A 26763-nucleotide genomic window follows, 5' to 3' on the forward strand; every position below is an offset into this window, starting at 1 on the left:
GGGTTCATTTAGGCTGTCTGCTTGGGTGTTAGATTGAATGTGTAAACGTATCTAAATTACCTGCTAGATTACAACAGTAATATTCAGATTGTAATACATGATTAATGCTAGTTCGTCTGGTTTTCTTATTTACTGCAATCAGGGGCGGATTACTTTGTAAGGAAATGGACCTTACCATAGGGCTCCGCTCCAAAAATAGGACCTGCATTTTTAGTTGCCAAACAATTTCTGACTCGACTTATGTTTCTTGTGAATTTTGTCAATAAATCACCCCTTATTCCATCACAGGGCAACACTTAAGCTATTCAGTGAAAGATTATGTTTTGGATATAAATTATGATTCAGTTGTAGGTTATGAAGTAGAGTAGAGAGTGGGTGGGACACTTGGGAAATAGGAACATAATCAAGCGCAAGAAACTGTCTTGATCTTAAAACTCCAGGGCTAGTCTAGTCTATGATTGACTTATTTAAAAAAAACATTGGTATAACTCTGAAACGTTGGGGCCCACCTCTGTTTAAAATACCACCATTTTTTATTATCAGACTTCCTTCCTATACTGTGCTTGTGCTATTTCTTATAAAATGACCAAACACAAGAACCCTTCGAAGACGAAAACTACTGCTTATGGAGTATATCTTGGTGTTGCATAGCATCCCACTCTTTTCTTAAATCCGCCCCCGATTGCGACATTTAGTGGTTAATGTTATATAAATCGTCACAGCAATTATCAAGGGTAATAACCAGTTTGTCTGAAATATCATTCACATCAAGATCTAAAGGTAACATGGAGCAAATATCTCAGCATTTGAGAACCATAGAAGCCTTGGGAATTCAAGTTCAGTTGAGCAGTGTGTGTGGTTTTTTTTGTTGAGTCGTAATCGTCGATTTGTCATTATTGGTCTGACATTGCAACATTATAAATTACTTAAACAAAAATCATTTGTATTTTCATACTAAAGGGATTACAGAATGATTTCTTATTTTCTCATCCATATATCATGAAATAAACGAAAAGACTGAACTCATTACTGGAAGAAGATTGACGTTATAGTTTATTCTAAGAATTTTATGGGGTTTGTGAATTAGCATTGTTAAAATGGGTGTAAATGTGTGTTTTTGAGATCAAGAAACATTTTATGCACAACTAGACACAGACTCGATCATCACACAGCATCACTATGTTCAGTGCAATTGGAACCCGGACATCCTTTCTACGACCGAGAGATGGTATTTTACCCTACTCGCTGGCTGACAGACGCCCCAGTTCATCATCTTCTATACATGTTCAACGCAAGGTTAGTGATTAAATCATCTACATTTCTTAGGGGAAAATATTAAGGGCGATAAGCATTTCTCGATATTAAAAGATTTTATGTAAAAACAAGTAGTGAAATTTGATGTCGGCAAACGTCAGTTGGGTTGCAAAGTTCTTCCGTAGGTCTAAATTCAAATAACTGTGTGAATAGACATTGATGACATAAAACACTGCTGATAATTTAATATGATATCATTTTACACTGTCTTCGTGCATTGGTATTACTCTCGTCTGACAACGTACGAGACAGGCTTTGCTAAATTTATTGGAACGGCTGATACCATTACTGGGCTCATCAGTCCTGTACTTTCTTGTCGCTTAGATGGAATAGACACCGGCTATTGGCTATTTAAAAAAACAACCCCAAAAGCTAAAATATGCTGTGCTTATGGGATTAAATTATTCATTGTCAAATCATCCCATGTTAAATTTGGAAACACGTACAACTGAAAGTAAGTTAATAATCATTATTTTATTTGATAGAAGATAACAATTTGGATTATTTAATACTAGCCGGTCACCTCTGGCTTGGTTTCAATGCCTGGTGTGAGCGTATTTGGCTTGGAAATAGGTGGGCCTTCTCAACCTCGTAGGTTTACTCCGGTTTCCTACCACCCGAAAGAAAAGACCCCTGTTCGTGCGCTTAGATAATAAAAATAGGAATTGACTGCAATATCAGCCTCGGTGGAAGCGGACGTTAAACACCAAGAACAACAACGCCCCATAGGATAATCTTTGGGAGGCATTTATGTATGTTTTATAGTTTATTGTCCCAGAGGAGTTACCATGCAAAAGTGTGAAATGGACTTCTAAAACCCCGACAGTTCCCATCCACTCGCGCCAGGATTAATACCCGAAACATATTATGTATGTTTTCAATGTTCACAAAAACCTCTCAAAACTGATTGTCATGACAACAACACCATAACGTTGTTGTTCCTGCTGTAGAAACATCATGGACTTCAGATGTTGAAATTTATCGATGGGTCATTATCCTTGTCATTCGGTGATCTATGAATACAGTCAGCTAATAAGGCAATCCAATACTCGTAAAAATTAAAAATGGGCTAGTAATTAATTTCCTTATCTCGGTACGTCTTTATATAGCACCCCCCACTCCCCGCTTTTGCGTGACACTTCTGTTGACTTTTTGGTCTAGAATTGAAGAAGAGTGTTTGAATTTTCATTCTTTGCCAGACGTTGGTGAATATTCAAGAATTTGGTGCCGAATTAAACATATATGAAATCGAATGATCGCCTACTAAAACGACGCCACTACCATATGTATTCCTTTGACCAGACCTAGCAAAAAATCGAAATGGTTAACCCCCGTCTATACTTTTATCAGATGAGCGCGACGTGTTAGGCTCTTTGTGATTATAGAGGTTAAGATCACCGGAATGTTATAATTAAGCCAATAAATGGCATGGATTACCTCCCTTCATAGGTGTAGTTACCATATCGATTTTACAGTACAATTATCACGTGTATCTCAAATTACAATATGTTTCACTGAATTTGATCATGTAAAAAAATACGTTGCTTAGACGTTACATATTACTCAAGGTTGGTGTTAAAGTTTTCCTTTGGAAAGACATTTTTCGTCACAATCGTCGACCAATCCCGCATCATCCCTGGAAGATGCTGCAATAGAAATGCCGACCACGGTTTATGGTCGAGCTAGATATTTATGACTAAAAAACAAGTCCCAGTCCGAAATCCATGTCTAAATGGTTTAATTGGGTCAAATAGGCCAAAATCCAAAATGGTCATCGGTATTGACTCGACAATTTCAATTTTCTCCGATTTGCATAATATGATCAAGTTTGGTATCAAAATATATGTTTTCAAGGTAGCCGAACCCATTTCCAAACAAATTGTGACGATTAACGATACCACATAGTGAGACCCGTTTTCCATGTGTACGTTTTTGCGACGTTTTCGCCGGCGAAAAAGTCGGTCTAATGCAAATGTAATGGGACCGTTTCTATGTAACCGGCGAAAACACGACGGAAACGCCGCGAAAACCCATAAATGGAAAAGTATTTGGGGAATATTCATGACGACTGCCAATTTTGTCTGGAAAATCTGAATTTTACTAAATTATCAAAATGTACGTTATCAAGATAGCTCAATCTATTTTCGTGCCCATTATGTCATGTTGGTGATAAAATTCCCCCCCCCCCTCCCCGAGTCACGATAGGGGATAATCCAGTTAGGGCGTTGGGGATTTTCCTAGTTAGTCCTACCACTACTACGATGAAATTCACTCATTTACAATTATATGATAGAGTTTTCTATCAAAATATATGTTTTCGGGGTAACTGAAGCCCGTTTCCACAGAACCGGATTAACCTGGGACCTCTGGTCGATCAGGGCCCCTCAACATATTCCCCATCAAATTCTTCATTTTAACCATAACACCGTAAACAAAATCTTCATCTCCACGTTATTTAATTTGCACAGCTTACGAACTCTGTCAATAAAAAATACTTATATTAAAGGAACACTCCCAGATATAATATATATTGTTCAATAAAACTGTTTGAGTGGAGATGGTAGACTCTTGTAAACCTTTATTCTAATTCCGTCAAACAATCTGTAGGCTTATATAATACTTGTTGAAGAAATGCAAATTCTGAGTTTCCATTCAGTGATGTGTATGTGTCTGGATAGCCATGTCTAGCCGGTCGTCATGCTTTTCTAGTCACTTATAATTACAGAACGAAATTCCATAATGAGTTACGTTTTCCACTTTTAACTAGGCTAAAAGCAACTCTAGCGAATATTTTTGAATCGGAATACCTCAATGTTTTGATTTGAAATTGTCAAAATAGACTGTATTGTTACAATTTGCCGGCAGATTTAATACTTAAACTCACTTTTATATACCATGCACTGTAACACTTCTGACTGACCATATAAAACATTTGGGATCAATAATTATTCAAACCATGCAATTCTATTTTAAGTCATGATCATTTTAGTTTCCATTGATTATATACCGCCATCTTTGTGTGTCTTAGATAAATGTTAGTAAATATTCTTTTGTTCTTCGCGTGCATACCAAACCATTATTCATGCTTTATCTTGCTCGGATTGGCCTGTCTTTCCATAGTACACATTGAAGACATTATGTAAGCGAACTGGCATTTTGTGACTTTAAATAGACAACTCTACCTATCCTGCTTAATGTCATCTCTAATATTGGTATAAAGCATTTGATTTATTTGTTGATTATTATTAAACCATTGATCATTACATCACGGACCTGTGTATTTTATTTCAATAATCAATGAAAACCGAAAAGTCGCAAGTGGAGAAATAACATCATTATATCGTAATATTCGACGTTTTACAGCCTGGTAAGACGCCATAATTCATGATAAACGACATAGACTATAGTGTATTACATTATAATGCAATATTTTATATGTGTACACAATATCTATATATCGACTGAAAATTTCTGTAACGAGAAAAATTAATGTGTATGACAAATCAAACTGTTACCCTTGAATATGTTTATTTATGTAAAATAAACAGCGCGTTTCACATTTAACATCTTTTTAAGAGACATAATATGCTTTTATGCTAAATACGAATAAAACGCAGCCAGTTGGGACTGTATACACGTTATCATCATAACTTTAAAATGGCAAAGAAAAAGGTAATTGATTATTTTCCTCTTTACTTCTAACATCAAGGGAATTGCTAGAATATAACCCTGTAGAATAACGTCTACATAATATTGCAATATATTCTTTAGTAGGCAATGACCCAGTTTCGAATATCATTCATTGTGCAAATACTTGAAAAAAAAATCCTACAAATTTGCTATTAAGATTATAATTTATACAGATATGTTTTCGTTTATCAAACATGTTAAATTACTATTTCTGTGTATCGTTGATATATATTCTTTCCTTATTAAATACATGTATTATGTGATTTTTTGATTATGTTAAACGTTTTATATAATATATAATTAAATACACAATGAAACAGATATATATTTGACAACCGTTTGTTCTGTGAGCGTTAGCATTGAAACTCTGATAAAAATCACTACGCGAAAATGAATGTGGTTTGGAAAAAGAAAATTAAAAATCTTAAAATGTTTTAATCATGATTTTGGCAAAACCTTAGAGACACTGTTTTGTGCATAACCAGTAGCCACAATACGTATGGAGGTATAGCGTCAGGAATACAATTTCAGATTATAACTGATGATTAAACATGTCATATCTGGTCATTATTTGGAATACATAAGACGTTGGAACCGGATAGAACATCGATCACCTACTTTTTAGTGTCTCAATTCATTTGGCCATTGAACATTATGCAGTAGAATGTGAACCATCAACAAATTATTTTATTATACACCCGAAAAAATGTACTATATAAGAATATTACATATTCGGATGCTATAAAAATACAAAAGCTGTAGGGGGGGGGGGGGGTCGTGAATTCTTGCGGCTTCAATAATAGCAAATGAATTGAAAATCCTAATTACACGTAGAATTTATAAGATCATCGATGTTTTTGTGTATTTAGTGAAACTGAATGTGGGACATCCTACAGAGTCGACCAGAGTTTCGAATAATCTCAGGGGCGTGGTGACCTATGATTTTGCATAATGAACAAGATTCCGTCTGCCCCCCCCCCCCCAATATTTATTTGTGTGTGCGGGGGAGAGGTGGGGTGGCTGTCCCTCCCAGTGCCACCGGGTAATATTGGGCTGTGTGAAACATGCTAGAGTCGATCTGTAGCATATTATCTGACCCACGGTGTATGTTTGACACTGGTTGGGCATTATGATTATGATTATAATGTTGAAAACCGCATTGAAACCTCGTGATTTTTTTTTTGCCATTTGCGAGGGGCGCAAAAATTCAAGGGAGCGCTAAAACTCATAACCATGATGCAAAGCTCGTCATTGCGTCTCTCTCACTTAGCTCCTGGATAACCTGCAGGTGATCAGTATTTCCCTTGTTATATAAAATCTATATATACGTCATATTATTATATTATTATGTATATAGGCTTATTTCTCTTAATGCTATCTCTATTATTATTATTTTCAGCATTGTTGTCATTTTATTAGTATTATCATCATCGTCATTATTATCATTATTGAATAACTATTTATCAGCGACGCCCCAGTGAGTTTTATTTATCATGCAATAACTCATATATTTTACCGATTACTAGTTGTATGTCATATATATTTACTTATATAGTCTTCGCCTACTTTTTACCTAAGTATTTATCAGTTACTTTCGAAACCGCAAGATTCATTTTTTTCTATTTGAAAACCCAATTTTATTATACGTCATTACATTACAAGATATCAAAAATGCGCTCACTTATCCCAAGGTATTGTGATGTGGAAAGCAACCCTGCCCTGCTATTCTCTGTCATCCATCTTAATGTTCGAAGTCTCTCAACTAAACTAGAATTTATCCTACCTGAATTTTCAGGAATAGATATTTTAACTTTTTCGTGAATTTTGATTCCTATTCATATGATATCGATTTGTAAAAAGTAAAAGGTTACCACCCACCTGTCTTATACAATTGTAACATAGGTATTGGCGATGTAGTTAAAGAATCCATTTATTTAAACATCGTAAAGACATAGAAGTCTTGGCTGTTGGAAATTATAAGAAGAAAGTTTCGTTTTAGCTAATGACTCAAATAAAGTATTATCCTTAGTGATTTTAACTTTGATATTTTTAAACAATAATCCCAATAAAATCCATGATATCGTAAACCGGTTCAATCTTTTCAAACTTTAAAGAATGTTACACGTATTACTCCTAATTCAGCAACACTCATAAAAGCTGCCATTATAAAACAAACCGAAGTTCTTGAATGCAACATACGTTAGTGACCACTGTCCAGTAAAACTAGATTTAGCTTTTAACACACAACCAGGTAAAAGATTTAAGCGTACTATTTGGAATTATGACAAATTCTATCTTGAAACTGATTGGATTATTTACTAATGTCAATTCTCCAAATTTAGAAGAAGATTGCTTTTCAAATAAATTATTGAAGGGGTTTATAAAGTTGTGCCACATAAAGATGTTGTTTCAAGACCACGTGACGTCCCATGGATGATCGGTTTCCTGAGATGTATAATACGCAAACGTAATAGAATCCATAAAAGAGCCAAAACCCAGAATCGTCCTGATACATGGAAATTATTTCGTGAATACAGAAATTTTGTTATATCTGAAGTAAGAAAATGTAAATAAGAGTACTATAATTAAATAAAAGGGCTTGATGGACACTTGTTAAAAGTCATGCTTTTCATTACCGGCAAGTCCCCCACGAAAGTCCTACCCTGAAAGTTAATGATATACTGTTTTATGGCGATTGTGAAACAGCTAATAATTTAAACGATTATTTTTCCAGTCAGTCTCATTTTGAGAATGCTAACGATAAGCCACTGGAACTTTATGTTAATCCGATTGAAATTGAACAGTTGATCTCACTTTCGAAAAATAAAGCCGGTGGACCTGACAAAGTTAACAACATTATTTTGAAACAATGTGCTACGTCATTAAGCCAACCCCTCTCCAATTTGCTCCATTTCTTACATAATATATCTGTATTTCCGGACACGTGGAAACTCTTATATTAGATTACTTGCCGAATAGAAAACAATCAGTAGTTATTAAAGGCGAAGGCTCTAATTTGAATAATATAACCGCAGGTGTTCCCCAAGGATCAGTATTAGGTCCACTTCTTTTCCTTATTTATATCAATGATATTACTGAAAATATAAATTCTAATATACGTTTATTTGCAGACGATAGATGTTTGTATCTAATGTTCAATAAGATTTCCGAAGTAAATCCTTACCCTGTACGCAATAATAATACATTGAAACATATCGTTGCTAATACCAATTATTATAAAAAAAACCTTTTTACCTTCAACAGTTGACCTTTGAAACAGTCTTTCTAATGATACTCAAAACGCCTCCACCATACAAAAGTTCAAAATTGAAATAAGTGTGAATGATCGTGAAATACACAAATATTACTTTGGTGAACATAAATTTCAGATTATTCATTCCAGATTCTATCCGACGTGGTTTCCCCTTGTCAGTGGTGAGGACGGAGGGCCTGACAAGGACAGCTGTCTAGTCCTTCGGATGAGACGAAAAACCGAGGTCCCGTGTATACATTGGAATGCACGTAAAAGATCCCTTGTCAGTTGGAATTCGATATAAGAGTAGGCGATAGTGCCGCTGCCCGGGCAAAATTTCCCTCATAGCACACTGTATGGCGTATGCCCGTCTTCATTAGCCCAGTATAGGAGCAGAACAGTAGGACGTTAAACCCCATTTCATTTCCAGATTCTAAATTTTCATAGATTTTTAATACATATTTCTGATAATCCGACATGCATATGTGGTCATATCCAAGAAGATAGCGATCATTTTTTTCTGCACTGCCCAAATTATGCGACTCAGCGTATCAGAACATTAAATACCCTCCCACTTAAATCCAAACACACAAAACACGACAGTGATTAGTGTTAAAAAGTGATGATGATGATGATGACGCTGATGAATTTATATAAGCTTCGGCTTGTTTTCAAATCCATTATAACAGTATTGTAAATACTCATGTTGTACCCGAAATAAAATATTGTTTAAACCAGGATGTAGTGTTAACGTAAAAACATGGGCATGTCCATTCACTACAAAAATTAAATCTCCTTATTCATTCACATAGTTAATAATAAAAGGAATTCAGTGTGCACTTTTCGCCCCCCCCCTCTCCAAACAAGCTAACATAACTATTGGAAGTTATTTACACCTATCGCAGTTTTTATGTACATACATATTGTGTTATACATATGTTGGTATTTGTCCCCCCCCCCTCTCTCCAAACAAGCTAACATAACTATTGGAAGTTATTTACACCTATCGCAGTTTTTATGTACATACATATTGTTTTATACATATATATGTTGGTATTTGTCTCCAGACTTCTCCGTGGTTTCGAATCCCCGGTTGTACGTGGCAAGGAGTAGGGTCGCCTGTCCAACCTCGTGGGTTTTCTCCGGGTCCTCCGGTTTCCTCCCACTGCTAAAGACCCCTACGCGCAAGCGAATTATGTAAATAAAATCAAACCATATGTTAGTCCCGAAATGACCTAGTTTGTGTCGAGTGGACGTTAAACCCCATTTCTCTCTCTCTCTCTCTCTCTCTCTCTCTCTCTCTCTCTCTCCAGACTTCTCAATGATTAAATAAGATTTATACTTTTGGTCGATTTTAAATTATAACTATATCAACGTGTGTGGTTTTCTGTTAAATATGTCTAAAGTTGTTATTAAATATAGGTCTAAAGTAGATATCAATATCACTTACTATTGAACAATTGTCGCTCGTTTTACAAGACACGGCTCGGCACATTTAATCTTAAAGTACTCGTAAATCGAACATTTGATGTACCACTAGCGTTGCAGTATTTGGAAAAATGTATTTTTGACAAATGTTTTGCAAGATTTGTATTTGGAGATTTGTATTTGGAAATTTGTTGTTCAAGATTTGTTTTCGTTGTATATTTCTGGTGAAATGTAAATGTAATTTTTTGATTTTCTAAAATATTATTTTTAAATTTATATTAAAATACAATTAAATTAAACAAAAATACAATTTACAAATCTGATAATACAAATGTCTGAATTGTAAAACAAATATTGATTGTAAGATACAAATGGTTATTTTAGTGTGCAAATGAAGAAATAAAAATTAAGGACTGTGAATTAAGTCCTAAGAATTAAGAAAACTGTTTGGTCTTCCATAGACAAGGAATACGATTGCTGGCCTAACCTTGTTTGCTTATTTTACATTGCTAAAGAATTCAACCGATGACGCCATTGTCAAAATGTCACATGTTCCAGGTAGTCCAGACCATGAGCCTACTTAGTGCAATAAGTAGTGAAATATGTCGTATACCAGACAGTGTACATGTACTTTTTGTAGAACACCTAAACTTACTGATTATTTTTATTAGCTGACCTGCGCAATTATGTTTGAAGTTATTGTCTCAAACTTCACTTCTCAAATATAAATTTCCAATTGATTTTTCGTACTGTATATATTTCTTCCTTATTCGTGTATTTTATGCATGTTATGTCTTTGATAATCAATAAACCCGGTTTGCCATAATTCATTATAAATATCCCTACGAAATATGTATATTTTATACTCGTATATATGTATCACAGCAAAGAGATAAGTGGTTCAAATTCATCAAACATCTGTCACAAATCCAATTGATTCATACATTCTATAATAAAATAATACAGTTTGGTATAGGCGTGTTGTGTACTGTATGTTGTTGACTCATTGTTATTCTGTGTATGTACAGTGAGGTTTTTCATTTTGAGCCAAAAAAAAGGTTCGATATGGATTACTGAAATATTGTTATAAATTGAATTCTTTCGGCAGATATAAATATGTGGCCTACATCATGTTAGGTTGTGCTTAAAACGTGGACGTTGTGTTTCCTCAATTTCTATGGCAAAGTCATCACACATTCGGCATGTGAGTTGAAAAAATATGAATTTGGTTTGTTGGGACGTTACAAATGAAAGCCTGTCGGAATTCAAATACACGGGAGGGGTGATTGGCGAAAATGAAACAGTTCTGCCGCTACTTTTGAACATAAATGGATTCAACTTTTAACATTTTGTGATTTATCAGGACATTTGGCGATTCATATAAAAACAAGATGACTATATAAAATGTAAGAAATCAATGTAGGTTGACAACAGCAATAACCTCTTCATTAATGTACAAAAAGGCGCGTTCTACTTGAATCAATTAATACAAAATAACATTGGACCGAAACGATGGAAATCGTTAGCGGTATACCAGGCTAAAGAAATGTTTTATCGAGGAATATTGATATTGATGTTTTCCAGCTTACTCCCTTATACTTGTGGATATATACTTAAAGTGAGGACGATTGATTGATTGATTGACTCAATTAATACAAAATAACACTGGACCGAAACGATGGAAATCGTTAGCGGTATACCAGGCTAAAGAAATGTTTTATCGAGGAATATTGATATTGATGTTTTCCAGCTTACTCCCTTATACTTGCGGTAATATACTTAAAGTGAGGATGTAAATATCTGTAACCAATCGTTACAGGCCCCTGTGGTACACTTAAAATAACTTTTAGTTCAAATTTAATCAGCGGGATATTTATAGATTGTCTGAGTCGGACGAGGTAAATTGAAATAAGAATTACGTAAATGATTTGGTGCGATTATGTCGATTGGTTATATTTTTCAGGCATTGGATGATGAAAAAAGTGTATGTAACAGTGAATATTCTGAAGATAATTTCCAGACCTATAACTATGGTTCCATATTTGTTCAATTACAAGAGGCGAATGAAGAGTCGGAGGATATTTGTGAATTTTTGGACAGATCCTTGGCGGTTTTATGGAGCTCTGGTAAGTTATGCTAACTTTGCGGAATACTTCACTTGAGATAAAGTATGCTATAATTAAAACTTTATACAGTCGATTAGTAAAGCATGGTTTTCCTTTCTATTCGCGGTAATTTGACTGTGCCATATTGTTCAGTGGGTACGGCACTGGAACATTACCTAGGGGGTTCGGGGTTCGATCCAGGTGTTAGATAGAATTGTTAACGTGTCAGTGGTGTAGTACGGAGGGCCTTTTAGGGAACAGCTTCTTGTCGTTTCGATGGGACCAAAACTCGAGGTACGGTGTACACATGACGTGTATGTCAAACACCCCTTTACAATTGGAATTCAATTGCAAAATTCACCTCTTTGCCCACCACATGTTGTATACCCATCTTTATTAGCCTTGCTATGACAGAAAAGTAGCCCATTTCATGCATTAATTCATTCAAATTTTGTGTGAATGTTTGATTTGTCAGCTCTCTAATACCATGCAGACAAGACGTTGAAAAAGATCACTCGTTTTTGTTAATTGTTCCGATGAAATAAACTTGAAATAAATGTACATGTTCATGTTTATATGTATATGTTTATCAGCCAATAACATATTCTACAGTAGATATCGCCTGTGTGATAACTTTCGTATTCTACTGAGCGATATCTCCTAGGAGGCATGTTTAAATCGCTTTACATGAATTTGTTTGGCCAGTTAAAAGGGACGGAAAGGGTGGTTGGTGATAAATAAAATCTTCTACTCGTCTTTCTTTCAGTGGGGATGACTTGTATTCTATTAATACTAATCTGTCTTCCAATATCAATGGTTGCCGTTGGTAAGTTTGTTATATGCCGCAGAAATGTTCTTCGTGGTTTATTTATTGTTGGTCTTACTAATAATGTTTTTATGATATCATTTAAACTTTGGAAATATGTGGAATTAAATTAAAATTTGAGATCTATTATTGCGTCTTTAATATCAGTGATTGAGTTAACAGGGTATCATTTGCGTTAGATTGCAATACACTTTATTTGACCTTTGCACAAACATATTTTCCGAGACGGGTGGGGCTTCATCAAATAATCGGCCTACTCAGCATTATTACCCGCAGTTAGGTCGAACAGTAGTTAGTATTATTTAATGTTTAAATGACTCAGTTGAATATTGATTTTTGAAATGAAATGGGGTTTAATGCCCAGCTGTTCTGCTCCGAACTGGCTAATGAAGACGGGCATACGCCATACAGTGTGCTATGAGGGAAATTTTGCCCGGACAGCGGCACTACGGCCTACTCTTATATCGAATTCCAACTGTCAAGGGATCTTTTGCGTGCACGCCAATGTATACACGGGACAGCTGTCCTTGTCAGACCCTCCGTCCTGCATCACTGACAAGGGGGAACCACGCCGGAAAATCTGGATGAACTTTTCTCGGCCAATGTTGCAGGGATCGAACACCCAACCTCCAGGCTAGCGAGCCAGAGTCTTACCCACTTAGCCACCGTGATCCATATTGATTTTTATGTCTCATTTTGGTTTGATTAATGTGTAAGAGACTCCGGCAAATAGGCCCATTTTTCCGACAAAAGCGAAAACCCGGTCCAATTGGCAAAAAATCGGCCCAATTGCCTATCTGGACTATAAGTTTCATCATAGCACATTGCCTGGTGTATACACCTTCTTCATTATCATGGTTGGTGCAGAACGTTAGGACGTTAAACTACATTTTATATTTGTTGTATTCTTTTTTTACAGGGAGTTCGTTCCGAGATGAATGTCCAAAAGAACCCAAATTGCCTTTATATCTGCTCATAGGTGGCGTGTGTGGTTTTCTTCAGATTCTTATATTACTTTGGCGACAAAAGCAGTCACGTGAGATAGAAGGTTTGGAAGCGAACGGCGACGACGACTTTGATGACGCCGTTATGGCACGCAGTGTGCGATTTACCTGTTACGTCATGAGTTTCGGTCTTTCCACATGGTTTGTGATTGGAAATTTGTGGTTTTTCTCTATTTGGATGCCTAATTTTAAACAACCTCTCCACGACCCGACAAACTGGTGCAACGAAACAATCTATATGTTCGCTTTCTATCAGATAATGTTCTGTTATTGTCTAATGATTGCTTTCTTAGTATGTTTTATAGTGATTTGTCTTATGTACGTGATACGTTCATGTCGAGGGTAATGGTGTTGATTGTGTAAAGGTTACAATGGCGACAGAAAAAAAAATTCCATGTACATGTTTTGTGTGTGAAACGTTTATTCTGTACTTCACCGTGTCGTACCAGATCAGGCATAAATATAGCCTAGATAAATCAATCTAATCTTTGTGGCGGTGCTCCATTGAGCTACGCCGCAGGGCTACAGCCCAACAGCTAGTATTATACGTGTTTTTAACCTTCAGCATGATGGGCTCAAAAATATTTACGCTTTATAGGTCCTCTTTTGATAAAGGTGTCTAGTCCATGACATTTACACAAAGTACACGATGAGTTTATGTGAAACTAGAAATCACAATTCTAAATGTTAACAGCAATTTTGAAGGATCAAGTGTTGAGACTAACATCTACTTGTTTTGGTTGCTGGTGGTCGGTGTTCAATGATAAATAACATTATAATTATTAAATACAAGGCTGGATCCTGTTTGTATATTCTGTGATTCTTTTCTATTGCTAAATGTCAAATGTGGGAATTATTGTTATTACTGTGATAATGTTGTACATAAACATATATATTTTATGTACGATCAATGTCTAATATATATTATTAATAAACGTAAATGTATTTAATTTTATATATAAAAAATATAATCATGGCAGAGATGCATCTTACGGGTATTCTTACGATTTCTAAAAACCTGATAACACTTCAAATTTGAAGACGTTTGGCTAATGCATGGCTTTCCAAGCCGGGGCGGGTTGCATTTACATTTGGTAATCTTTTTAGAGTGTATTTGTGTATTTTGGTACAGAAATGGGTGAGCTTCGGTAAGCATGCGCTTAATACATATAGAGACTAAAGACCAGGACCGGTTGTTCAAACCTCCGTTAACTTATAACGACTCGTTAACATGATCTATTAACGTAGAGAACGTCTACGTTAACTTAAAGATACATTATGGGAGATAAGATAAAGAGATGGCAGTTCTCGCTATAATAGTTAAAAACTAGATAGTGTAAAGGTAATTTGCTGAAAATTTCAGTCAAATTGATCCACTATGAGCCGAGAAAGAAGCGGGTGAAATTTTTGCATAGTCTCGGTCTTCATTACTGAAATCATTAATATAAACAGCATAGTCTCGATTATCCACTTTTATTGATTTAATTATCAATAGCCGTTAGCGGCATATAAGAATCTAATCCAGCCAACATCGAAGGCTAGCCTTGACATCGAGAGCTTATTATGGTCTGGATAAGTTAATTAATGTCTAATTGATAATTTAGATAACATTTCAGGCCTAAAGAAAGACTTGTAATGAGCTGATTTTGCTCTTGCATAATGCATGTTTAACATGTTGTTAACTTGCCGTTATATTTTACAAAGGGCTTGAGCTACGTTGTCCGGTAGCATTAGTCGGCTGTCAGTCGAAGTACATGTATACCCTTATTCCTATAGATTACCAGTTAGTTTTCTATAGAACATTCTAGAGAGTGGGGGGGGGGGCGCTATCGGATAGGAAGAATTTGGGTGTCTGTAGGAAAAAAACGGCCCCGAATATTGTACAGTTTTTGTCCTGCAAATCCTATAGTTTTTCCAACAGATTTATGGTCAAATTTCTATGGGTAAATAATATAGTATTCTATAGATTTTGTCATAGTATTTTCTGTGGAAAATTCTACAGTTATATTTTTGTCTTTCATCAAATTTCTTGAGCAGACTGCATAGCTGTTCTATTTTCTCCATTTTCTTGTTAATACTAACTTCTATGAAGTTATTATACATGTACATCGAATTTAAAAATTCAGCCAATAACCAAACTGTCTTCTCTTGGATTAACTTTAATCAGCCCGTTAGCTAACGGATAATGAAATTGACCTTCCAGCAACAGAAATTTAACAGACAGTTAACAAACGACACGTTAGCAAGATAACGACCTGTTTGAGTTTAAGAGATCGTTAAAATAACGTGTCGAACAACCGGTCCAAGAACATCGAGGATACGAATTCCAGTTTTAGGTAGTCTTGCGCCATGATTAGGTTCAAATAATGAGAACTGGACCTGGAAAATTCTGATCGAAACCGGAACATTCTGGTTATGCGTTCATTTCCCTAATGCTAGGTTCCCCATGTCGTGTGGTGCGTAACGAATGCGACGATTGGCCATTCTTGGCTGATCGTGGAATTTTTATTTACTTCTCTGAAATTTCACGTTTGGATACGAGGTGCTTCGAGTCGATGCGTTTTGGTGCAATTTGGTGCGTTTGGATGCGATATGCTCACGACTGGTCAATTTCATTCAGGTGACACAATCTGTCATGATCTGGTCCCCGTTCAGATACCATCAGATACGTTCCGATAGGATTGCTCCTATTAAGTCCAAGTTCTGGTATGTGCACATACGTTCGGACACGTTTCGATACGATCATCAGGAACCGACGCGCTATTTTGCGTTAAGATATGATTGTGGTAGCGACGTCTTTCGCGATCAGGATCGAGAGTGATCACGATTTGAGCTACGATTGGATCCCGACGGATATATATATACAGCCCGACTGGTGGACTCCATTATTTCCTATACTTCTACAGAGATCATAGTGCATCTTAACAGATGATCCCAATCATCACAATTTTGAAAGCACGATAAGATGCGTTATGTTACGATCCAATACGATCTAAGGCGATGATCCGATTGACAATAATTAATTTTGAACCGTCCAAAACCCTTCTACGACCAACACGATTGCTACGGCTCACCTCAAGATATGATTAGATCTGATAAAATGATCACAATTACTCCACGATTAAAACCACAATTTCAATCGTAGCTCGAGTCGTCTGGATATGTAAACATATTATATAATATGTGTAAACACTATGGATAGGCACATATCCATATAAAGACTCGTGATAGTCATATAGGGGCTGTCAAGCCATACAAGGTGGAGACAACATTGCAAGGGCCAATCGAAGATGGTCTAAGGCTAGTAATTACTTGCCCATTAGTGCCTTTAGAACAATTCTATCTTCTCCCTTCTCTCCCTTTTGCATGGCAATTTTTGTTGACTTGTTGCTGATTATGCATGAGTTTGTGTCGGAAGAGTCCGGAAGAAAACAGACATGAATTAGGGTAATCGTCTACTAAATGTCTATAGATTCCTTTGACCATACCCAACAAAAAGTCAAATTCACCTCCCTCTTCAATATGTTTATGACATGTTGCTCTCTTTGTGGTTATAAAGTTTAAGAACATCTGAATGTCACAAATTTAACATTGATGACAATGGATAGATAATTACTAATCTGAGACCGTCTTCGGGAATGTTACAGCTCAAGCAATGACATGGTTTTACCATTGAAGGCAATGGGGTAAGAGAATTAATAGTCTGACGTCAGATGATGTGGAGAACACCGTTACCTTCCAGGCACAAAAGTTTTTATTTTTGCTGCGATTATTGAGAGTTGCAAACAGTTGATGAACAGTTGGGATTACGACATCATTAATATTAATGTATATGAATTTGTATTCAATTCTGCATAGTTTAGTGGGAGTTGAGGGTTTGGCTAAGAGACTTGGGCTCCAATTCCCCATAGGCCTAAAGAAATGAAGTAAATAAATTTAATGTACAAAAATTCTTTATTAAATTAAACTACCAACTAAAGTGAGTCGTATCTTTTAATTTATACGCATTATAACAAATAAAGAAATGAGAAATATTGGGTACATAGAAAATTATGAGGTTTTATTTACTGATCTTTTAAAGGCATTTAGTTACTGGATAGAGCATTAAACTATATCATATACTTATGGTAGAACAATTACTGATTTCTTTAGGCGACGTTTCGAAGATATAGTCTTACCGTTTTAAAGCAAGTTATAACGGTGAGAGAATACTCTTCGAAACATCGCCTAAATAAATCAATAATTGTTCTTCCATAAGTATGTGTTATGGTTTATTGTCTTATTTACCAGCGAACTATTATTTTTAATACCTATATTATGTACATACATGTATAGATGAAGATAGATTAGAGGAGGCGTCCCGGATATATTTTACTGGATCAAACAGGTTAATCCTGTGTGTTACTGTTAGACTCTCAGAGATCTTTATTATGAATCCCCGGAGTACATAAACTTTCTGTATCTATGTAGATGGCGATAAATAGCCAAATTCCACGCCACCGCGAAGTACCAGAATAGTCATACTTTTTTGATTTATATTGGCAGTTGATCGTCGTGAATAGCTCACCGCTCATACAACAATGTGTTACATAAATCCATTGAGCAAATCTATCCACCACTTCCGTCTCCCGAACGGCTCGCATTCATCGGGTATCCTGTAAAATCTAGGGGGCTCCTCCTTTAATTAACACCAATCTTGGATATTATAAGAATAAAATGGCTTACTTCTGACATGCACCTTGTTTAGCTATATTAATGTTTCTTGGAAATAACTAAGCAAATGACTTTATATAATGAAACAGGTCATATTATTGATAACGAAATGTTTATTATTATGGATTAAACTATGTTATTAACCAAGCAAAACAACATTAGCATTACTTGCTCTAACAAGCATTATAATCACCAATATTATTATTATGACCACAATTATTATTCCTATTACTATTCCAATCATTGATAAAATCTTCGCCGTTTTTCCTTTCTTGTGACCTTTTCCAAAATCCATTCTGTCTGTGGCCTTTCGGGACTTCAAAAATAAAGAAAAGCAAAAGATATAACATGACATAAGAGGAGTACAGAGACAGATGGGTGTGGGGTGTGCAGATTGGCTGTCAGCATCCATTTCTGAGAGAGAGGGGTAGGGGAGGGGGATAGAATCAAAGAATATAATTGAATTTAAATTTTTAGAAATTTAAATTATAGCTATTAATTTTACAAGCTGTCCTGCTTAATTTTAATAAAAAAAACTTATTTCATCGGTTTTTGCATATTAAAAATGTCTTCTTTTCTTATATATTTAAGTATTGGGCTCTATACTTGAGTTAACCCAGAGCATTATCAAACCTCTACACGTCACTGAATGTATAAATAATAGTAGATCATCGTCCCATCAAATTGTGGCAAACATTTAATTATGGACCCCCCCCCACCCTCATTAAAACAAAAAACAACACTACCCGTTCAACATCATTTTTATTCAATCTATCTTTACAATCACTTGTTTTAATTGTTATAAACTGTCATTTCATACAACAAATTCTCTAAAACCACTATTTCATACAACAGATTGTGACGAAGCACAATTTCATACAAAGATTCTCACAAACCACTATTTCATACAGTAAAATCTTACAAATCATCAATGCAGACAGTACTATCTTGCAAATGGAGATTTATACATCAAACTGAAACTGTCATCATATTCTTACAACAAGTTCTAATAAATCATCATCTCTTTCAGCAAACTGTCACAATCCAGAATTGTATACGTCACATTATAAATTATTGAAACCAGAATTGCATTCTGACACGGAGTAAATGTGTAACCGTGCCAGTTTCTATCGATAAATCATAACTAAAGGAAACGTATACTTACTTGTATAGAGTAATATAGAGCAGCTAAGCCCGTGGGACAGAAACAGCATAAACAGGAAAATAAGGCCAAACCAAAATAATCATTAGGTCTATTGGCTACCATCATATGATTTCCTTGTGGGTTGACCTGTTAAAAAGTAACTTTTTATAGTTTTGAAAACAATATTTGAAAATAAAATACGATTCTCTGTGTGTTTGATTTGTTCCATGCCCTTATCGGGAATTCATTAACCGGTGTCCAATTTTTTTTTTCTAGACAGAATTTCTTTTTTGTTTTCTTATATATTTTCTGTATTTATTAAAATGTGGAAATTGTTCTCTAAATCTGTGTTGCTTTGTAATGGTGGTATGAGAAGGGTGATCAAGAATATCATCAATGATAACCGGTGTAAGATTCAGGGAAATATATTGTACTGTCTACTAACCAAATACGACATAGCAGATTACAATTAAGGATGCTAGTGCAATAAGGTGGGCAAGTGCATTTCACAAAATCTGCCAAAAATAGTATTTCTGCATATTATTAGACCAGAACACTAAAATTGACACATACTGTGAGAAAAATGAGAAAATGATAAAAATGAACAAGTTTTTAAGAAAATCTGCTAAAAAGCAAATCTTATTTAAAAACATCGGCACTTGTCCCCTTTAGTCATTCAACACTTGAATTTGTTACACCTTACATCCGGCAAAGTTAACTCTTAGAAAATCATAATATAAATTGCTGCACTAAAATAATCTCTAACATCAGAAGAGGAAACTTTTCGTGGATATTATATTTTAAGAACTGAATATGATTAGAAATTTGGGTGAATAAAGAAAATATTGCGATTTGTAATTATTGGTGTGGAGAGAGCAGTAAAAATATAAATCGGTCTGCATCCGGTGTAGGTTACGTGTTCCTTTTAGTGAGGAAAAATTACGGATCAAAAATGTCAATTACATTTTTCTTTTTTGTTTGATGTTGTACTGCATTGATATCTGAAAATTTATACCCAACCTTATGGTCAACACCACCATTCACGATACTGCAGAGCTGGCCATAAATGACAATGTATGACAGTGAACACTTACAACAACAACGCCATCGGGACTATAAGAAGAATAGCCAACTCCGGCCGATTGAGTACCGGTATACTGTTTGTGGTGAGCTTTGGAATTATCAAGACTACCATGACGACTTCCTGAATAAATTACATGACCACTACTCCCACGTCGTGACTGACTGTTACTTGTGGTCAAGTATTCTTGAGTGTAAGCCGGATTTCCATAACCAGCAGTAGACGTGGTGTAGACAGGGCTTCCATGAACTTCGTATGTCTCTCGTCTCACTTCATAACCCATGCCTAAAAATGTTATTAATACATATGACTTTACAGTGGAATATATTGTTGGAAACTAGTTAGAGAATATTTGATATGTAATAATAAGCTTGTATCAACAGATAAATCCCAAATCTCCCTGTATTCTTTTCATAAATGACCTTTTGATTTTATCACAAGTGGTAGCCTTCAAAGCTCAAATTATAACGCATCTCTCTTCGAAATTTTGAAAAGAAATCGCTAGGGCAACTCTAAACCGACGAGCAAAAGATATTTAGGCGCTATATAAATAAACTAATACTGTATTGTATTATATTAATAGAATTCACGATCTCTTTGTCGCTTCATATCGCTGATCATGACGATAAAAATAGGACTCAGTGTATTATGCAGTTCAATTGATTTCATGACCAGTTACTGTTTATAGATAATGCTATAATAATGTTGGGGAATAACCATGTGAAGGGGGTGGGATTGGAGATACTTTATTGGGGTAAAGCCGCGCATATATACCATGTGTCGATACTTTCGTCATCTTGTCTGTGATATCACCTACGGTGAAAGCGGAAGTATATAGTGGCAATCGATTTGAGAAAGGGTGTGTGTTTTACGCTTGGGGGTTTAACGTCCACTCGACACAAACTAGGTCATTTCGGGACTAACATATGGTTTAATTTTATTTCAATAATTCGCTTGCGCGTAGGGGTCTTTAGCAGTGGGAGGGAACCGGAGGACCCGGAGAAAACCCACGAGGTTGGACAGGCGACCCTACTCCTTGTCACGTACAACCGGGGATTCGAAACCAGTTGACTCGATGACAGGCCTTAAGATACAGCGCGCACGTGCTTACCATTCGGCCATGTCTCATTTATAGAAAAGAGCATATTAGACTGGGGCGGTTGGTGAAACCTAACTTGATTAATTTCCCAGCTTTGATAAGCCGAAATATGTCCTGAATTCACCTTAAGATTTCTATATAATAGGGCTTTATAATTTAAAAGTTTTCTGAGGGCACTAAACCCCTTCGACGACTAACGTGGGGCTGTTGTTAAACTTACCTAACGTACGTTAGAAGTTGCCTACAAAATTCAATAAATATTCCCGCGGCTCTGCTTTCTCATATTTCCATGCCTATTTATTTCAATTTCCTTCGATCGCCAATGTGTAGAGGGTTCTGTAGAAGTGACGGAACAATATTCGTGACTAACCACAGCACCACCCACAAAAAGATATTTTCGTTATCTCGAACTTGATAATAGGATCTTTGACTCTCAGCCATTCAAAACGCCCCGTTCTGACTATCAAAAGCGTCTTGATGACCTAAGGACTTCTTTATAGAGAGCTAGAATTGATGGAACACCAGATAAAAAAGCCATCTTTAATATATTTGGTGAAATTTCTGGTACAAATTCTAGTCAAATTCTACTGTATCTTGATAGCTGTGTTTTACAACAGACTTTTATTAGCTTAGTAAAATTTGTGAAAATTTTGTTGACGTTGACTGCCCCACCCCACCCCACCGTCCCCATACACTGATATTGATGTCCCACACCAATGTAATTTCTCTGCTTTTGAGTCATTACATGTCGACGACTGTGTAACGTCGAATGAAGTCGTGCGCACTGAACCCAATTCCTACAGTTCTACAAAAATAATATTTTTCCGAATCACTGTAAGGAGGCCAAGCCAAATATTATCATTATTTTTGTGGAACGAAAACCATTAATTAAACGTGACTCAAAATAATGAGCGCTGCGTGTGCGCATAGTTATATTTCACAACACTATCAACGTCGCTTATTCGTAATCCATCTCAATAATATTGTCGCTTGGTAATCCATAATGTCGTTACCCCGCTCCTGTCCTCAAAAAAGAGAGATAAGAAAACTAGCACCCCTAAAACTATTAACTTAATAGTTTTCAATTATACGTAGAGTATATCCACGGGCTGTTTTCAACTGTCCCTGTATCTCCGAAAAAGTAACCCAGATTGTAATTGACGAATTCTGTTTGACCCCCCCCCCCCACACACACCCTCCTTCCAGATAAATAAATACAAGTTTACCTTTAGACGACATGATGAAGACCTGAATCACAGATTACCTATAATAAACTTTAACGGGGACTATATACGTCTTTCCTGTAGAACACTATACTTATCATTCGAATATATTTTCCCATATTAAAGAATGCGTGTGTTTTTCTTGAATGAACATAATACTATGTTGAATTTATTGAACGATAATGACAAAATAATCTAACCCCTATATTATACGACACCTTTTGTAATGCTATAAATATAATGTGATATAATTGTTTGGTTTTTCTTCGAAAAAATGGTAGCTCGATCGACAACATGGGTCATTATTTGACAATGTGTTATGGTAATAGTTGTCATTAACTTTCTGTTAAGTGATTTTGAACATAGGTAATTTAACATGAATACTGAGTCTTTCACACATTATAAAAGTTTGAGCTTGTTTGAATAATTATAGAACGCGTTTTAAACTAAAATAAAATTGATCAGTATTTAAGCGGAAACAAGCTACGTGTGTGTAGTTATTTAAATAAATAAATGATATCTCCTTATAACTGGGAGAAACTATGCAATGAAAAAGATAAACATTTTAATTATTACTGTCGTTACATTTTAATAATAATTGTGAATACATTTTGGGCCAGAAAGTTCCCCAAAATTTTCCAGCGTTGTTTCCCCTTGTCAGTGGTGCAGAGGGGTGGGGTGTGTCTGGCGGTGTGTGTCATGGGCAGCGTCTAGTTATTCGGATAGTATATTAAACAGAGGTCCCGTGTACACATTGGCGTGAACGTAAAAGAACCATTTGACAGTTCGAATTGGAACAAATATATCTATTGAAGAGAAAACCAAAACAAATCAAAACAAATAGATCTGTTGAATAAATAAAAGAATGAATTGGCAGAAACGTCCTCTTTCTTCATAAAAAAAAGTGGCCGAAAAATCCTAGGACGAAATATCTTGGTCTGAAATGTCCTAGGCCGAAATGTCCACTCACTGGCCGAAAGTCCTACATTCAGTAAAAATACTGTAGGGTCAAATTGAAAGGGTATGGGTTGTGGGTTTATATTTTAGTGGAAAAGGTCGCCTGGTTTCAATGCGATTTACCACTGACAGATTCTGGTCTCCATTACTTCATAACCACTAGTGCCCAACCAATGTGACCTGTGAGGGCAAATTGATTTGCAGTGAGTTATTGTTATTTTCACATTCTCCACCTCAGTACCTTAAAAATTATGTATAGTCGGTATGAATCGAGCAAAAATTGACTGAGCTATATTCTTTTGAGAAAAAGTAAGTTAAAGATGTCGGTATGTTCTAAAACAAAATCACATAGCAACCACGCCATATATTTGTTATTTTTTCGTTTAATATTTCTCTTGGTATTATAATTTAGAACAAAAGAGAATTGTCCATACATTAGTAATCTAGATTTTTTATATTATAACTTTTATGGGAATAACTTCTGATAATCTCACCAACTAATTAGCACCTTTATGTTATTGCCCAGGAGATTTAAGAATGTTGATTGTGTATTCATAAACTTAGTTCTGTTAGTTTCGCCACACTACTGAATTAAAATAAGGTTTTACGTGTAAAATAGGTCTACTGATATTTTCAGGCACCGTAATGGTATCAGAATCTGAACCCCTGATAGAATGATAGAAATTGAAATTGCAATTTTAATTTCATTTGTAAGACTAGTAAAGGATGCTTACGTTCACTTAAGTGCATTTTGGTGGCGGTATAATCAAACAAATTGTGGACCGTTCACTCTAGATTCGTAGCTATTCGACTCGTTCGCTGTCCTCACGTTTCCGACCCATGGAAACAATAATCTCCAATTAGGCGAGCTTGTATATTATACATGCCGTATGGTCGCTGAGATGTAAAAAAGGTTAGGGCTCGTGAATGTTGGCGAAATTGTAGGTTAAGGTTAGGGTAAGCGATAGAGCTAGGTCCAGGGTTAGGGTTGGACACAGTGCTAGCCCTGTTTACATCTCGGGACCGTTGACCAAACTTGAAGTTGAGCCTATGAAATAGATCTAACCAATGAAGCCACAGCAACCGGAATTCAACTATCGAAATATAATTTTTTAAGACGAAATGAAATATTAAATAATTACCGCTTAGATTAATAATTCGGAGTAAATAATGACAAGGGGAAGGATTTATATATATATATATATATATATATATATATATATATATATATATATATATATATATATAATATATATATATATATCATTGACAATTATCAATCAACTAATCATTAATCCAAGGCAATTATTACTCAAAATATCGAAATATAATTTTTTAAGACGAAATGAAATATTAAATAATTACCGCTTAGATTAATAATTCGGAGTAAATAATGACAAGGGGAAGGCTTTATATATATATATATATATATATATATATATATATATATATATATATATATATCATTGACAATTATCAATCAACTAATCATTAATCCATGGCAATTATTACTCAATAACACGATCCGGATTTTCAAGTATTCCGCGCCACGTGGTTTGGTTGACATTCGACGGCAATCTATATTATACGATAATCTTTAAGTGACATTTAGCGATTGGGAAACAATCGTTGGTTTTATTCTAAATGCACGACGTTTCGACAAGTATCCTCTTATCGCTTTCAATTTCGATCAAAATCAATATTTTCCCTTGTTTTGTCTGTAGCGCATTATTAGACTTAGCGCATTCCGGCTCATTTTGGTAAAACATACCACCTGGCTCACTAGACATAGACTTGTGCGTCATAGAGCATCATCTGTCACCATGCATCTGAAATACTGTTATCAATTTTATTGCGGACATTTGACAAAAAGGGAGACAACTCTTCTTTTTACCGTTAATAGATTTCCAAAATTCCTTGTTCAGCCTCGGCTTTGATGTTTGGGTATCTTTGTTTAAATTACAATTTTACCAATACGCTATTCTTTGCCAAGGATGAATTAAGGCATTGGATGTTTTCGCCAATATTTAATGTTATACCATCTCAGAATTATTAGTTTTACTATAGTAGCCTATTTACTCGTGTGACGTGTTTCATCAGGCCCTTAATCGAGTTATTGCAAACATTTTTCTTGGAACTCTCGGGATTTGTGTTCCTGTTGTTGTAAGCTTTCCAAAAATGTAGCGTTGTTTTTAGGTTTGGGGACCTTGTAGCGGAATTGTGTTTCTAAGTAAGCTAGAAATTTTGCCCGCAGGCAAGGAGTGTCGCCTGTTCATCTTCGTGGGGTTTCTCCGGGCCAGCCGCGGTGTCCCCCCACTGTTAAAGAACCCTAAGCACAAGCGAATTGTTGAAATAAAATTGAACGTATGTTAGTCCCGAAATGACCTAGTTTGTGTCGAGTGGACATTAAGCCCCCCCTCTCTCTCTGTATCTCTCTCTGTCTCTCTCTCTCTCTCTCTCATATGCAATGAAACAGTTCATGTACCCCAGTCTACCAAATTCCTCAGGATTTTCCGGTGTTGTTTTCCCTTGTTAGTGGTGTAAGAACAATCGACCCTAGATCAAACAATGTATTGTAGTAAATGGACTTCCTAAATGCGTACTAACTACCAATTAAGTGTGACAGCGTGTCTTGAAAATGTTACGATACACTCATTGGAAGCAGCATACTTTTTGTTGTACAGGGGTTAACTGTCATCCAACCCCTTAACTCTTCTTCAGAACCATAAATTTTAACAAAAGGTTCTTCTTTAAGACTAATAAGGAAACCAAGGGGAATAATTGAAATTAAGGATATAGTATACAAATGTTAGTGGTATGTTTATATGGGAATAAGTTGAAGCCGGACAAAGAGACAAGAATTAACATTAAAGTCACAGAGAAAAAATAATGGTGGCCTGCTTCCTCGTGTGCAAAACGAGTTACC

General features: G+C 35.6%; 2 long non-coding RNA genes across 12 annotated transcripts in view; one reads left to right on the forward strand and one right to left on the reverse strand.

Annotated features, from left to right (window-relative positions):
- Positions 1-14561, forward strand: part of LOC126830917 (uncharacterized) — a 29997-nt gene extending 15436 nt beyond the window's left edge. For 3 of the 11 annotated variants that reach the window (XR_007684038.2, XR_007684037.2, XR_007684036.2), the window contains exons 2-4: positions 11649-11811; positions 12557-12616; positions 13536-14561. This is a non-coding gene — a long non-coding RNA (uncharacterized LOC126830917). The other 8 variants (XR_007684031.2, XR_008788952.1, XR_007684032.2 and 5 more) reach the window with 8 other exon arrangements.
- Positions 14562-17555: 2994 nt separating this feature from the next.
- LOC126829898 (uncharacterized) lies at positions 17556-23027 on the reverse strand. The gene is made up of 4 exons (XR_007683576.2): positions 22884-23027; positions 20572-20843; positions 19499-19624; positions 17556-18649 (listed from the first exon to the last, which is right to left on the reverse strand). It is a non-coding gene; the product is annotated as an uncharacterized LOC126829898 (long non-coding RNA).
- Between the last annotated feature and the right edge of the window lie 3736 nt (positions 23028-26763).

Source organism: Patella vulgata, chromosome 8 (genome assembly GCF_932274485.2).
Source record: "Patella vulgata chromosome 8, xgPatVulg1.2, whole genome shotgun sequence".
Lineage (NCBI taxonomy): Eukaryota > Metazoa > Mollusca > Gastropoda > Patellidae > Patella > Patella vulgata.